The sequence below is a fragment of the Scyliorhinus torazame genome, chromosome 12 (assembly GCF_047496885.1).
Source record: "Scyliorhinus torazame isolate Kashiwa2021f chromosome 12, sScyTor2.1, whole genome shotgun sequence".
NCBI lineage: Eukaryota > Metazoa > Chordata > Chondrichthyes > Carcharhiniformes > Scyliorhinidae > Scyliorhinus > Scyliorhinus torazame.
The window spans coordinates 75,841,422-75,855,865 of NC_092718.1; the positions used below are offsets into that span (position 1 = coordinate 75,841,422).

At 48.4% G+C, this 14,444-nt stretch overlaps 1 long non-coding RNA gene across 1 annotated transcript; it reads right to left on the minus strand.

Annotated features, from left to right (window-relative positions):
* Positions 1–1,448: 1,448 nt before the first annotated feature.
* Positions 1,449–2,706, minus strand: LOC140386493 (uncharacterized). Its single transcript, XR_011933624.1, has 2 exons — positions 2,201–2,706; positions 1,449–2,078 (listed from the first exon to the last, which is right to left on the minus strand). It is a non-coding gene; the product is annotated as an uncharacterized lncRNA (long non-coding RNA).
* Positions 2,707–14,444: the final 11,738 nt, after the last annotated feature.

The window sequence follows — 14,444 nt, forward strand, 5'->3', positions numbered from 1 at the left end:
ACCTGGAGTATTTCCCTAACAAGCCTATCCATCACCTTCTCCCTATGAGTCCGTATCAAAATTAACTCCCCCCTAGCTACTGCCTTTAGCGCTTCCCATACTGTTGCTGCTTGAACTTCCCCGTATCATTTATCTCCAAATAACTCTGGATGGCCTCCCTCACCCGCCCGCTAACAGTCCAACATCCAATCTCCATTTTGGGCGCTGACACCCCTCCATGCTCACCCGTAAATCCACCCAGGTGGGGCATGGGCCAGCACAACAATCGCCGAATACCCGGCATAAACCACCCCCGCCAGCGAAGCCCTGTTCAAAATGAAAAAAAATCGATCCGGGAGTACACTTTGTGAACATGGGAGAAAAAAGAAAACTCCTTCACTCTTGGTCGTCCGAACCTCCACGGATCTAAACCCCACCCCCACCCCCCCCCACATCTGTTCCATAACCTCTTTAGCACCTTCGCCGCGGCTGGCACCAACCCTGCCTTGAACTCGACCGACCCAACCTCAGATCAATGACCGTATTAAAGGCCCCACCCATAATCAACCTATGCAAGTCCAGGTCCAGAATCTTCCCCAACACCCGCCTCATAAACTCCGCGTTGTCCCAATTTGGTGCATGAATATTCGCTAATACCACCGGCATAACCTCCAGCCTCCCACTCACCATAACGTACCTACCCCACTCCGTCCGCCACTATATTCCCTACCTCAAATTACACCCGCTTATTTATCAAGATCGCAACCCCCCCTAGTTTTAGAGTTGAAGTCGGCCATTTTCCAAGACCATATTTTTAATCTCATCTCATCAAACATTCTTCATTTATTAAACTGTTTTATTGGACTGATTGGCACCGTTTATAATATAATGTGCCCACAATGCAGAAGGGGACACCCGGATGGACATTCGTTTAAATCCCCTTCTGCACTGATGGAAGACACTTGTTCTGCCCAGCAATAGCACGAAGCTGCATCTTAAAACGGCCCCATGGTGTAGAGGGTGCCATCTCCGCTACTCCACTACTGGGCCGATATCTGGGGTTTGAATATCTGTGTGTGTCTCTCTCCAGCTGGCACTGAAACTTCAGAGGCCAGGGGATGTCGCGCTGGGACACTTCCACTGAAGAGAGCACTGATTCAAGCCTGCCGTTTATTCCTAACCGACAGCCTGAGACTTATATCACACAGATCTCCAGACCCCTACCAATACCCAGGTGATTCTCTCTCTTGCCGGTGGTGCAACAGCCACCCGGTTCCTACTCCACTAGAGTAGCTTTCCCAAGAGAGAGAATAGGACACTGCTGTTTATTTCCTAACCAGCAGTCTGTCCTGAGTGAATCGCTCAAGATGACCCTCGATTCCTGAACCCGGAATTAAGGTGAGGAGTATTTTAACAATGACTTGGTCAGAGATCGCTGGTGAAGGATTGAAGAATTTAAACGACTCCAATTAGCATTAAATCAAGATTTATTGTAAACCCAGGTCAAAATCATCAACAGAAGAAACACAGTAAAATCTTATGCTCTAATACAACTAAGTCTATTCAAAAGGTAATATAGCGGACACAACGAAAATTCTTACAGTTACACAGGTTTTAGCAAAATCACAAGGCACAAAACAAGTTCCCTTCCCCAAAGCCTCAACCACTATTAAAATCAAGGGAGTTTCGCAAGCTGCTGCGGGTTACTTACGGTCACAGGCTGCAGAGGTCAAGTCAGGGGTGCAGAGGTCGAGCCAGGAACGAAGAGACCCCTCTCGAAAACACAGCCCCTTTTATATAGTTATACCTGGCTTTGTTCTGTGATCGGCCAGCCCCTTTTGCATTGAGAAGGTAAGTTTTTAAAAGTTCCCGCTGGTCCCGCCCCCTTTGGGCCGGTCAGAGCTGTATGTTTCCGGGGTATTCCTTGCAGGTCCGCTTCTTCCAGCTGGGCAGACCTGCGCGATTTGAATTTGGCGCTGGCTCCGCCCCCTTCCTTCAGTGAGTTTCAGCCGGCAGCTTCTGTCAAGCTTGGAGTACCTCCCCCAGGTCCGCCTCCAACTTGGTTTTTCTGCCGGTAGCTTCTGTCAAGCTTGGAGTACCTCCCCCAGGTCCGCCTCCAACTTGGTTTTTTTTCAGACCTGCGCGATTTGAATTTGGCGCTGGCTCCGCCCCCCTTCTCCCAGTGAGTTTCTGCCGGTAGCTCCTGTCAAGATTGGAGTACCTCCCCCAGGTCCGCCTCCAACTTGGCTTTTCTCTACCGCTGATTTTCTAGGGGCTTTTCCAGCGCAATATGCTGGACTCAGACAGTCTGATTTCTAGTTTTAATGAGGTTAGGCTCTTCTGTGGAGAATTTCAGTGTCTTCCAGCTGCTCCGGAGATGGCTGCTGTTCTCACCTCGCTATGTTGATGGGGTGCTAATTGGATTCTACTCTGGTGGAGGCCAGGTCATTTACATTTGCATGGGGCTATGACCATCCCATTGTCCTGCTTGCATGCAAGCCTCCTGTGTATTCCCGTGCCCCTTTGTCTGTGTCTTGATGTTATCTTGTTTGTCTGGCCCCTTCTTCCTTGTAGCTCCTAGGGGGGTGTTTGTAAATGTTTATGTATTTATGCCCTTACTCGGCTCAGCGGGCCAAGCCTGCTGGGAAAACTGGTTCTGTTCCCTTGGCTGGAAAGTCGGTTTAAAGTCTCTGAGTTTCTCCGAAAAGGGCCGAATTGCCCGAAAACCTTACAATGGCCAGGAGATCGGGATATCTGCGAGTCAAGACCCTGGCAGTGGGATATATGGCACAACTGTATTGCAAAGGCTTATGAAAGAATTAAATAATATATTAATAAAATGGCCAAGGCAGGCAAAGAAACCAGAATAGGAGGAATAAAAGAAATGTATAGATTAGATTAGCGTCCCCCACACACACAGCAGGACAAAGATGACATTAACACTTCATCTAGCAAACACAGAAACAAAAGCATAGCACAGCCACAGACATCGGAGGTCGATTTAGTTAAGGAGACACATCAGGGAGAAAATGGGAAACACATTAAAGAAGGGAAGGACACTCGGAGCAAGCACAGATAACCTCATCAACACAAACACACTCCATACAGATGCAAATTGACAAGGGAGGGACACTCGGAGCAAGCACAGATAATCTCATCAACACGGACACACACCATACAGATGCAGATTGACAAAGATGCATATTCTCAGTTTAAACCTGTCTGAGAGATCTAAATCAAAACTACCCTTTAACTATTATGTATGAGCAAATGTTCCCGCTCGAATTTGGATTCCTATAAAAATCCAGAGCGAATGTGTAATTGTTGAGATCAACGTGGGCCAAGCCACTGTTTTTGAGCTGGCTGCGTGGGTCTCCCTGAAGGCTTCAGTAATTGTACAATAAAGAACAACGCTTTGAACCTTGCCTTGAGACTCGGCCTCTTGACTGCACTGGTACAAGTGACAAGTGACAAGATTTTCCCCTACAACAGAGTCTAGCTCCAAATTAAATACCTGCCTGACCCACCCCTTCCTCAGCCCAGTCTGATCCACCACCTTCAGGTGTGGCTCCTGTAACATTGCCACGTCCGCCTTCAGCCTCTTCAAATGCGCGAACACGCGAGCCCTCTTGACTGGCCCATTCAGCCCTCTCACGTTCCATGTGGTCAGCCTGGCCGGTGGGAACTCCGCTGTTTCCCTGTTTCTGTTTAGCTTTTGTGCTATGAGGGGCTTCACAGTTAACAGTTGATTTCAGAGGGATTCCCGTGCTATAGACTGAGCAGAATGATAACTGGAATCCAAGTCTTTGTCACCCTTTCTCTCTCCTGCTTCCCTCCCTCTCTTCTCTCACCCACCCTCTCTCCCCTCACCCACCCTCTCTCCCCTCTGTTCCCTTCCTCTATCTCCCTTCTGTGGTAGTCACCACTTGTAGTATATTACATGTATTATGGCACTGCCCGTATACTAGAGGTACATGGGTAAATCCCTGCTGGCTCCGCCCAGTAGGCGGCGTATAAATGTGTGTGCTCACCGGTGCTGCAGCCATTCTGGTTCCAGCTACAGGAGGCATAACATCTTTGCTCAATAAAGCCTCGATTATTCCACTTCTCTCGTCTTTGTGGTAATTGATAGTGCATCACCTTCTTCCACTATTTCTTTTCCCTCCCCATCTCTCCCGCCCCTCCCTCTCTCTCTCACCCCTCTCCCTCCCTTCCCCCTCTCCCTCCATCTCCTTCCCCTTCATTCTGTTGTTTCCCTTCCACTCCTCCCTCTCTCTTCCCTCCCTTTCCCTCTCCCCCCTTCCCTCTCTCTAACTCTGTCCTCTCCTTCCCTTCCCACTCTCCCTCCATCTGCCTCACTCTGTCCCTTTCTTTCTACTCCCTCTCTCTCCCCTTCCCACCTCTCTCATTCCCACTTTCTCTGTAACTTTCTCTTTCCCTTCCAGCTAACTCTCTTGCTATCTCTCACGCACCTTCTCTCCAAATTAAATCTCTCTCTTGTTTTGCTGCTCTTCTTCCCCTCCCTCTCTCCTTCCCCTCCCTCTCTCCTTCCCTCTTTTTCCCCTTCCTCCTCTCTTCCCCTTCATCAATCTCTCTCACTCTCTCTCCCTCCACCCTCTCTGTGCGAAGTCAATTTAAGGAATGACTTCATAAATGAGTGTGTATGTTTGAATGTGTCTGTGTGTGCGTGTGCATGTTTGAGTGTGACAGTGTGTCTTGTTGTGTTGGGTGCTCTGGAACACATACAGGCCACCAACACTTAAAATAGTACAACACTATTTTATTAAGCTAGAGACTGTTGAACAAACTTTCACTGTGGGTTAACACGATGTTAGATTAAACTAAAGACCTATGCCTGTCCTAACCAGTCTATGCACTCAGCACATGGTGAGGATCTGTGCTGTAAGCTGTAAGCTCTGTCCTTCTGAGAGGCTGCATCCCGAATGAGCGGGAACTCTGATAACCTCTGTCTTTATAGTGAGTGTGCTCTAACTGGTGATTGGCTGCGGTGTTGTGTGTGTTGATTGGTCTTGCTGAGTGTCCATCAGTGTGTGTGTCTGCACCATGATATACTGGTGTATATTATGATATGTCTGTGTGTATGTTTGAGTGTGTCAGTGTGTGTGAGAGTGTAGGTACGTTAGTGTGTCAGTGGGTGAGTGTGTGTGTGTTTGAGTGTGTCAGTGTCTGTGAGTATGAGTGAGTGTGTATATTTGAGTGTGTCAGTGGCCGGAATTCTCCCGCGATCGGCGGGACGGCCTGTACCGGTGCCAAGAGCGGCGTGAACCACTACGGCGTGGGCCGCCCGGGAGTTGCGGAATCCTCTGTACATCCGGGGGCTAGGCCGGCGCTGGAGGGGTTGGCGCCGCGCCAACCAGAGCCGAAGGGCCTCCGCCGGCTGGCGCGAGTTGGCGCATGTGCAGAGCCGCTGGCGTGTTTCCTGCGCATGTGCAGGGGGTTTCTTCTCCGCGCCGGCCATGGCGGAGCCTTACAGAGGCCGGCGTGGAGGGAAAGAGTGCCCCCACGGCACAGGCCCGCCCGCAGATCAGTGGGCCCCGACCGGCGTGGCGTGAACCCCGCCCCGCCCGAAAACCGGCGCCGGAGAATTTGGCAACCAGCGCCGGAGCGGCGGGGCGGGATTCACGCCACCCCCCGGCGATTCTCCAACCCCGTGGGTGGTCGGAGAATCCTGCCCAGCATGTCTGTGTGTACGTTTTAGTATATCAGTATGTGTGTACATTCGAGTGTCTGTGTGAGTGTACGTTTGAGTGTGACAGAGAGTGTATGTTTCGGTGTGTCAGTGTGAAAAATGAAATGAAAATGAAAATCGCTTATTGTCACAAATAGGCTTCAATGAAGTTACTGTGAAAAGCTCCTAGTCTCCACATTCCGGCGCCTGTTCGGGGAGGCTGGTACAGGAATTGAACCATGCTGCTGGCCTGCTTTCAAAGCCAGCGATTAAGCCCTGTGCTTAAACAGCCCGTTGTGTGTGTGTGTGTGTGTGTGTGTGTGTGTGTGTGTGTGTGTGTGTGTGTGTGTGTGTGTGTGTGTGTGTGTGTGTGTGTATGTTTGAGTGTGTCAGTGTGTGTGAGTGAGTGTGTGTATTTGAGTGTGTGTATTTGAGTGTGTCAGTGTGCATGTATGAATGTTTTAGTATACCAGCATGTGTGTACATTAAAGTATGTGCATGTGTGTGTCAGTGTGTGTGTGTTTGAGTGTGTCAGTGTGTGTGTGTGTCAGTGTGTGTGTGTGAGTGTGTCAGTGTGTGTGAGTGTGTCAGTGTGTGTGAGTGTGTCAGTGTGTGTGTTTGCGTCAGTGTGTGTGTTTGCGTGTGTGTTTGAGTGTGCCAGTGTGTGTGTTTGAGTGTGCCAGTGTGTGTGTGTTTGAGTGTGTGTATGTATGTTTGTGTGTGTATGTGAATGTATGAGTGTGTATGTATGTTTGTGTGTATGAGAGTGTGTGCGTTTGTATGTTTCTGTGGGTATGTGAGTGTGTGTATGTATGTTTGTGTGCATGTATGTATGTGAGTGTGTGCATGTATGTTGTGTATGTAAGTGAGTGTGTGTTTGTATGAGAGTGTGTGTGTAAGGATGCTCGTGTGTGAGTATGTATATGCAGGTTTGTGTGTATTTGTAAGTGTATGTATGTTTGTGTGTGTGCATTTGAGAGTAGTGGGTATAAGTATGTTTGTGTGTGTATGTGAGTGTGTGTGTATGAATGCTTGTGTGTGAGTGTGTGCCTGTATGAATGTGTGTATGCATGTTTCTGTGTGTATGCGAGTTTGTGAATGTGTGTATGTTTGTGTGTATGTGTGTATGCATGTCTGAATGTGTGAGTGTGTGTATGTGTGTATGTGTGTATGTGTATGTATGTTTGTGAGAGTGTGTATGTATGTGTGTGTGCATATGCAAGTGTGTGTATATTTGTGTGCGTATGTTTGTGTGTGTATGTATGTTTGTGTGTGTATGTATGTTTGAATGTGTGTATTTGTGTGTGTATGTTTGAGTGTGTGTATGGATGTGTGTACGTACGTGAGTGTGTATGTATGTTTGAGTGTGTGTGTCTATGCATGATTATGTGTGTATGCGAGTGTGTGTATATGAATGTGTATGTATGTTTGAGTGTGTGAGAGTGTGTATGGATATTTGTGTGTGTATGTGAGTGCGTATGTATATTTCAGTCTGAGGGTGTGTGATGTATGTTTGTTTGTCTGTGTGTGTGTGCGCATGTATGCAAGTGTGAGAGTGTGTGTGTGTATGTATGTGTGTGCTTATGTATGTTTGAGTGTGTGTATGGATGTTTGTGTGTATACGAGTGTGTGTATGTATGTTTGTGTATGTATGAGAGTGTATATGTATGTTTGAGTGTCAGTGTGCATGTATGTTTGTGTGTGTGTATGTAAGTATATCTGTGTGAATATGTATGTGAGTGTGTGTGTATGCATGTTAATGTGTGTGAGTTTGTGTGTATGTATATCTGTGTATGTATGAGAGTGTGTGTACATGTGAGTGCATGTGTATGTATGTTTGAATGTATGAGAGTGTGTGTATGTTTAAGTGTGTGAGTATGTATGTTTGTGTGTGTATGTGAATGTATGTTTGAGTGTGCATGTATGTTTGTGTGTGAGTGTGTGTGTATGTATATCTGTGTGAGTATGTATGTGAGTGTGTGTGTATGTTTGTGTATGTGAGTGTATATTTGTTTGTGAGTGTGTGTGTCTGTATGTTTGAATGTGAGAGTGTGTGAGTATGTTTGTGTGTATGTTAATGTATGTTTGAGTGTGTGCATGTATGTGTGTGCGCGCGTGTGTGTATGTATATCTGTTTGAATATGTATGTGTGTGTGTATGTATGTTTGTGTGTATGTGAGTGAGTGTATGTATGTTAATGTGTGTGTGAGTTTGTGTGTATGTTTAAGTGTGTGAGTGTGTGTATGTATGTATGTTTGTGTGTGTATGTGAGTGTGTTTATGTTAATGTGTGTGAGTTTGTGTGTATGTATATCTGTGTATGTATGTCAGTGTGTGTATGTTTGTTTGTTTGTGTATGTGAGTGTATATTTGTTTGAGAGTGCGTGTGTACGTATGTTTGAATGTATGAGAGTGTGTATGTTTAAGTGTGAGAGTGTGTGTGTGAATGTATGTTTGTGTGTATGTATGTTAATGTGTGTGTGAGTGTGTGAGTATGTACATCTGTGTGAGTATGTGAGTGTATGTATATTTGTTTGTGTGTATGTGAGTGTATATTTGTTTGAGAGTGTGTGTGTATGTATGTTTGAATGTGTGTGTGTGTTTAAGTGTGAGAGTGTGTGTGTATGTATGTTTGTGTGTATGTGAATGTATGTTTGAGTGCATGTATGTTTGTGTGCGCACGCGCGAGTGTGTATGTATATCTGTGTGTATAGGTGAGTGTGTGTATGTATGTTTGTGTGTATGAGAGTGTGTGTATGTTTGTTTGTGTGTATGTGAGTGTATATTTGTTTGTGAGTGTATGTATGTTTGAATGTGTGTGTGTGTGTGTGTGTATGCATGTATTTTTGTGTGTGTATGTTAGTGTGTGTGTATGTGTGTGTGTGTGTATGTATATATATCTGTGAGTATGTCTGTGAATGTGTTGGTATGTATGATTGTGTGTTTCAGTGAGTGTGTTTATATATATGTTTGTGTGTGTATGTGAGTTTGTGTATGTATGTTTGTCTGTAGGTGAATGTATTTGTATGTATGTTTGTGGTTCAGTGAGTGTGTTTGTTTGTGTGTGCATGTTTGTGAATGTATGAGTGTATGTATATTTGTGTGTGTATGCATGTTTGTGAATGTGCGTGCATGTATGTTTGTGTGTGCATACAAGTGTGTGTGTGTGTATGTTTATTTATGTGTGTATCTGAGTGTGTCTGGATATTTATGTGTGTGTATGTATGTTTGAGTGGGTAATGTGTGTGTATGTATGTTTGTGTATGTATGTATGTTTGAGTGTGTGTTGTGTATGTATGTATGTATGTATGTATACATAGACCTGTGTGAGTATGTATGCGAATGTGTGTGTATGTTTTAGTGAGTGTGTGTATGTTTGTTTGTGTGTGTATGTGAGTGTGTATGTATGTATGTTTATGTGAGTGAGGGAATGTATGGTTGTGTGTGTGTGTGAGTGCGCATGTATATCTGTGTGTGTAAGTGAGTGTGTGTATGTGTGTATGTACATATATCTGTGTGAATATATATGTGAATGTGTGTGTCTGTATGATTGTGAGTTTCAGTGAGTGTGTGTATGTTTGTTTGTGTGTGTATGTGAGCACATATGTATGTTTGTGTGTGTATGTGAGTGTGTGCATGTATCTGAGTGCGCTTGTATGCTTGTGTGTGAGCGAGTGTGTGTATGTATGTATTTTGAGTGTGTGTGTATGGATGTTTGTGTGTGTATGTATGTTTGAGAGTGTGAATGTATGTGCATGGATGTTTGTGTGTGTATGTGAGTGTGTCTGTATGTTTGACTGTGTGAGAGTGTGTGAGTGTGTGTATGTATGTTTGTGTATGTGTGTGTGTATTATATCTGTGTGAGTATGTATGTGAGTGTGTGTATGTTTGTGTGTTTCAGTGAGTGTGTGCATGTTTGTGTGTGTGACTACGTGTGTCTGTATGTTTGACTGTGTGAGAGTGTGTGAGTGTGTGAATGTATGTTTGTGTATGTGTGTGTGTATTATATCTGTGTGAGTATGTATGTGAGTGTGTATGTTTGTGTGTTTCAGTGAGTGTGTGCATGTTTGTGTGTGTGTGACTACGTGTGTATGTATGTTTGTGTGTCTATGTGAGTGTGTGTGTGTATGTATGTCTGTGTGTGTATGTGAGCTTGTGTATGTATGATTGTCTGTATGTGTTTGTTTGTGTGCGCATGTTTGTGAATGTATGTGAGTGTATGTATATTTGTGTGTGCATGTGAGTGCGTGAGTGTGTGTGTATGTCTATTTGTGTGTGTATCTGCGTGCCTATCGCATTGTTAGCTATGATAAAAGGTGCGTCTAGGTCTCATTAATTCTGCCACCCTCTGGTGATCCGCTGTGTTGATGACCACAGAACAACTTGGCGAGTCCCATGGAAAGGCATTCCCTCGAACCGTCACACGGTGAAACAGGCTCAATTGTGGAAACTGCAGCTGGATCCTGTTGCCAGTCATTGATCTGTTGTCCCTCACATGTTCACAAAATGTTTACATTCAATCCATTAGATATTGACCCCTAAAGATCAAATTTCAAATAAACACCTGATCCAAATCCAACCTGAAGGACACTGACTCTCACTGGGGTACGGGTTCCACACACACTGACTCTCACTGGGATATGGGCTCCACACACACTGACTCTCACTGGGGTACGGGTTCCACACACACTGACTCTCACTGGGGTACGGGTTCCACACACACTGACTCTCACTGGGGTACAGGTTCCACACACACTGACTCTCACTGGGGTATGGGTTCCACACACACTGACTCTCACTGGGGTAGGGGTTCCACACACACTGACTCTCACTGGGGTATGGGTTCCACACACACTGACTCTCACTGGAGTACGGGTTCCACACACACTGACTCTCACTGGGGTATGGGTTCCACACACACTGACTCTCACTGGGGTATGGGTTCCACACACACTGACTCTCACCGGGTTATGGGTTCCACACACACTGACTCTCACTGGGGTACGGGTTCCACACACACTGACTCTCACTGGGGTAGGGGTTCCACACACACTGACTCTCACTGGGGTAGGGGTTCCACACACACTGACTCTCACTGGAGTACGGGTTCCACACACACTGACTCTCACTGGGGTACAGGTTCCACAAACACTGACTCTCACTGGGGTACGGGTTCCACACACACTGACTCTCACTGGGGTATGGGTTCCACACACACTGACTCTCACTGGAGTACGGGTTCCACACACACCGACTCTCACTGGGGTACGGGTTCCACACACACTGACTCTCACTGGGGTAGGGGTTCCACACACACTGACTCTCACTGGGGTAGGGGTTCCACACACACTGACTCTCACTGGAGTACGGGTTCCACACACACTGACTCTCACTGGGGTACAGGTTCCACAAACACTGACTCTCACTGGGGTACGGGTTCCACACACACTGACTCTCACTGGGGTATGGGTTCCACACACACTGACTCTCACTGGAGTACGGGTTCCACACACACCGACTCTCACTGGGGTACGGTTTCCACACACACCGACTCTCACTGGGGTACAGGTTCCACAAACACTGACTCTCACTGGGGTACGGGTTCCACACACACTGACTCTCACTGGGGTATGGGTTCCACACACACTAACTCTCACTGGGGTATGGGTTCCACACACACTGACTCTCACTGGGGTAGGGGTTCCACACACACTGACTCTCACTGGGGTATGGGTTCCACACACACTGACTCTCACTGGAGTACGGGTTCCACACACACTGACTCTCACTGGGGTACGGTTTCCACACACACCGACTCTCACTGGGGTACAGGTTCCACAATCACTGACTCTCACTGGGGTACGGGTTCCCCACACACTGACTCTCACTGGGGTATGGGTTCCACGCACACTGACTCTCACTGGGGTATGGGTTCCACACACACTGACTCTCACTGGGGTACAGGTTCCACACACACTGACTCTCACTGGGGTACAGGTTCCACACACACTGACTCTCACTGGGGTATGGGTTCCACACACACTGACTCTCACTGGGGTATGGGTTCCACGCACACTGACTTTCACTGGGGTACGGGTTCCACACACACTGACTCTCACTGGGGTACGGGTTCCACACACACTGACTCTCACTGGGGTATGGGTTCCACGCACACTGACTCTCACTGGGGTATGGGTTCCACACACACTGACTCTCACTGGGGTACAGGTTCCACACACACTGACTCTCACTGGGGATTGGTTCCACACACACTGACTCTCACTGGGGTCCGGGTTCCACACACACTGACTCTCACTGGAGTACGGGTTCCACACACACTGACTCTCACTGAGGTATGGGTTCCACACACACTGACTCTCACTGAGGTATGGGTTCCACACACACTGACTCTCACTGGGGTCCGGGTTCCACACACACTGACTCTCACTGAGGTATGGGTTCCACACACACTGACTCTCACTGAGGTATGGGTTCCACACACACTGACTCTCACTGAGGTATGGGTTCCACACACACTGACTCTCACTGAGGTATGGGTTCCACACACACTGACTCTCACTGAGGTATGGGTTCCACACACACAGACTCTCACTGAGGTATGGGTTCCACACACACTGACTCTCACTGGGGTACGGGTTCCACACACTGACCCTCACTGGGGTACAGGTTCCACACACTGACCCTCACTGGGGTACAGGTTCCACACACATTGACTCTCACTGGGGTACAGTTCCACACACACTGACTCTCACTGGGGTACGGGTTCCACACACTGACCCTCACTGGGGTACAGGTTCCACACACATTGACTCTCACTGGGGTACAGTTCCACACACACTGACTCTCACTGGGGTACGGGTTTCCCACACACTGACTCTCACTGGGGTATGGGTTCCACACGCACTGATGCCCACTGGGATATGGGTTCCACACACACTGACTCTCATTGGGGTATGGGTTCCACACACACGGACTCTCACTGGGGTACAGGTTCCACACACACTGACTCTCACTGGGCATGGGTTCCACACACACTGACTCTCACTGGGGTCCGGGTTCCACACACACTGACTCTCACTGGAGTACGGGTTCCACACACACTGACTCTCACTGAGGTATGGGTTCCACACACACTGACTCTCACTGGGGTCCGGGTTCCACACACTGACCCTCACTGGGGTACGGGTTCCACACACTGACCCTCACTGGGGTACAGGTTCCACACACTGACCCTCACTGGGGTACAGGTTCCACACACTGACCCTCACTGGGGTACAGGTTCCACACACATTGACTCTCACTGGGGTACAGTTCCACACACACTGACCCTCACTGGGGTACAGGTTCCACACACATTGACTCTCACTGGGGTACAGTTCCACACACACTGACTCTCACTGGGGTACGGGTTCCCCACACACTGACTCTCTCTGGGGTATGGGTTCCACACGCACTGATGCCCACTGGGATATGGGTTCCACACACACTGACTCTCACTGGGGTACGGGTTCCACACACACTGACTCTCACTGGGGTATGGGTTCTCCACACACTGACTCTCACTGGGGTACGGGTTCCACACACACTGACTCTCACTGGGGTATGGGTTCCACACACACGGACTCTTACTGGGGTACGGGTTCCACACACATTGACTCTCACTGGGGTACGGGTTCCACACACACTGACTCTCACTGGGGTAGGGGTTCCACACACACTGACTCTCACTGGGGTACAGGTTCCACACACACTGACTCTCACTGGGGTACAGGTTCCACACACACTGACTCTCACTGGGCATGGGTTCCACACACACTGACTCTCACTGGGGTCCGGGTTCCACACACACTGACTCTCACTGGAGTACGGGTTCCACACACACTGACTCTCACTGAGGTATGGGTTCCACACACACTGACTCTCACTGGGGTCCGGGTTCCACACACTGACCCTCACTGGGGTACGGGTTCCACACACTGACCCTCACTGGGGTACAGGTTCCACACACTGACCCTCACTGGGGTACAGGTTCCACACACTGACCCTCACTGGGGTACAGGTTCCACACACATTGACTCTCACTGGGGTACAGTTCCACACACACTGACCCTCACTGGGGTACAGGTTCCACACACATTGACTCTCACTGGGGTACAGTTCCACACACACTGACTCTCACTGGGGTACGGGTTCCCCACACACTGACTCTCTCTGGGGTATGGGTTCCACACGCACTGATGCCCACTGGGATATGGGTTCCACACACACTGACTCTCACTGGGGTACGGGTTCCACACACACTGACTCTCACTGGGGTATGGGTTCTCCACACACTGACTCTCACTGGGGTACGGGTTCCACACACACTGACTCTCACTGGGGTATGGGTTCCACACACACGGACTCTCACTGGGGTACGGGTTCCACACACACTGACTCTCACTGGGGTACGGGTTCCACACACACTGACTCTCACTGGGGTGCGGATTCCACGCACACTGACTCTCACTGGGGTACGGGTTCCACACACACTGACCCTCACTGGGGTACAGGTTCCACACACATTGACTCTCACTGGGGTACGGGTTCCACACACACTGACTCTCACTGGGGTAGGGGTTCCACACACACTGACTCTCACTGGGGTATGGGTTCCACACACACTGATTCTCACTGGGGTACGTGTTCCACACACACTGACTCTCACTGGGGTAGGGGTTCCACACACACTGACTCTCACTGGGGTATGGGTTCCA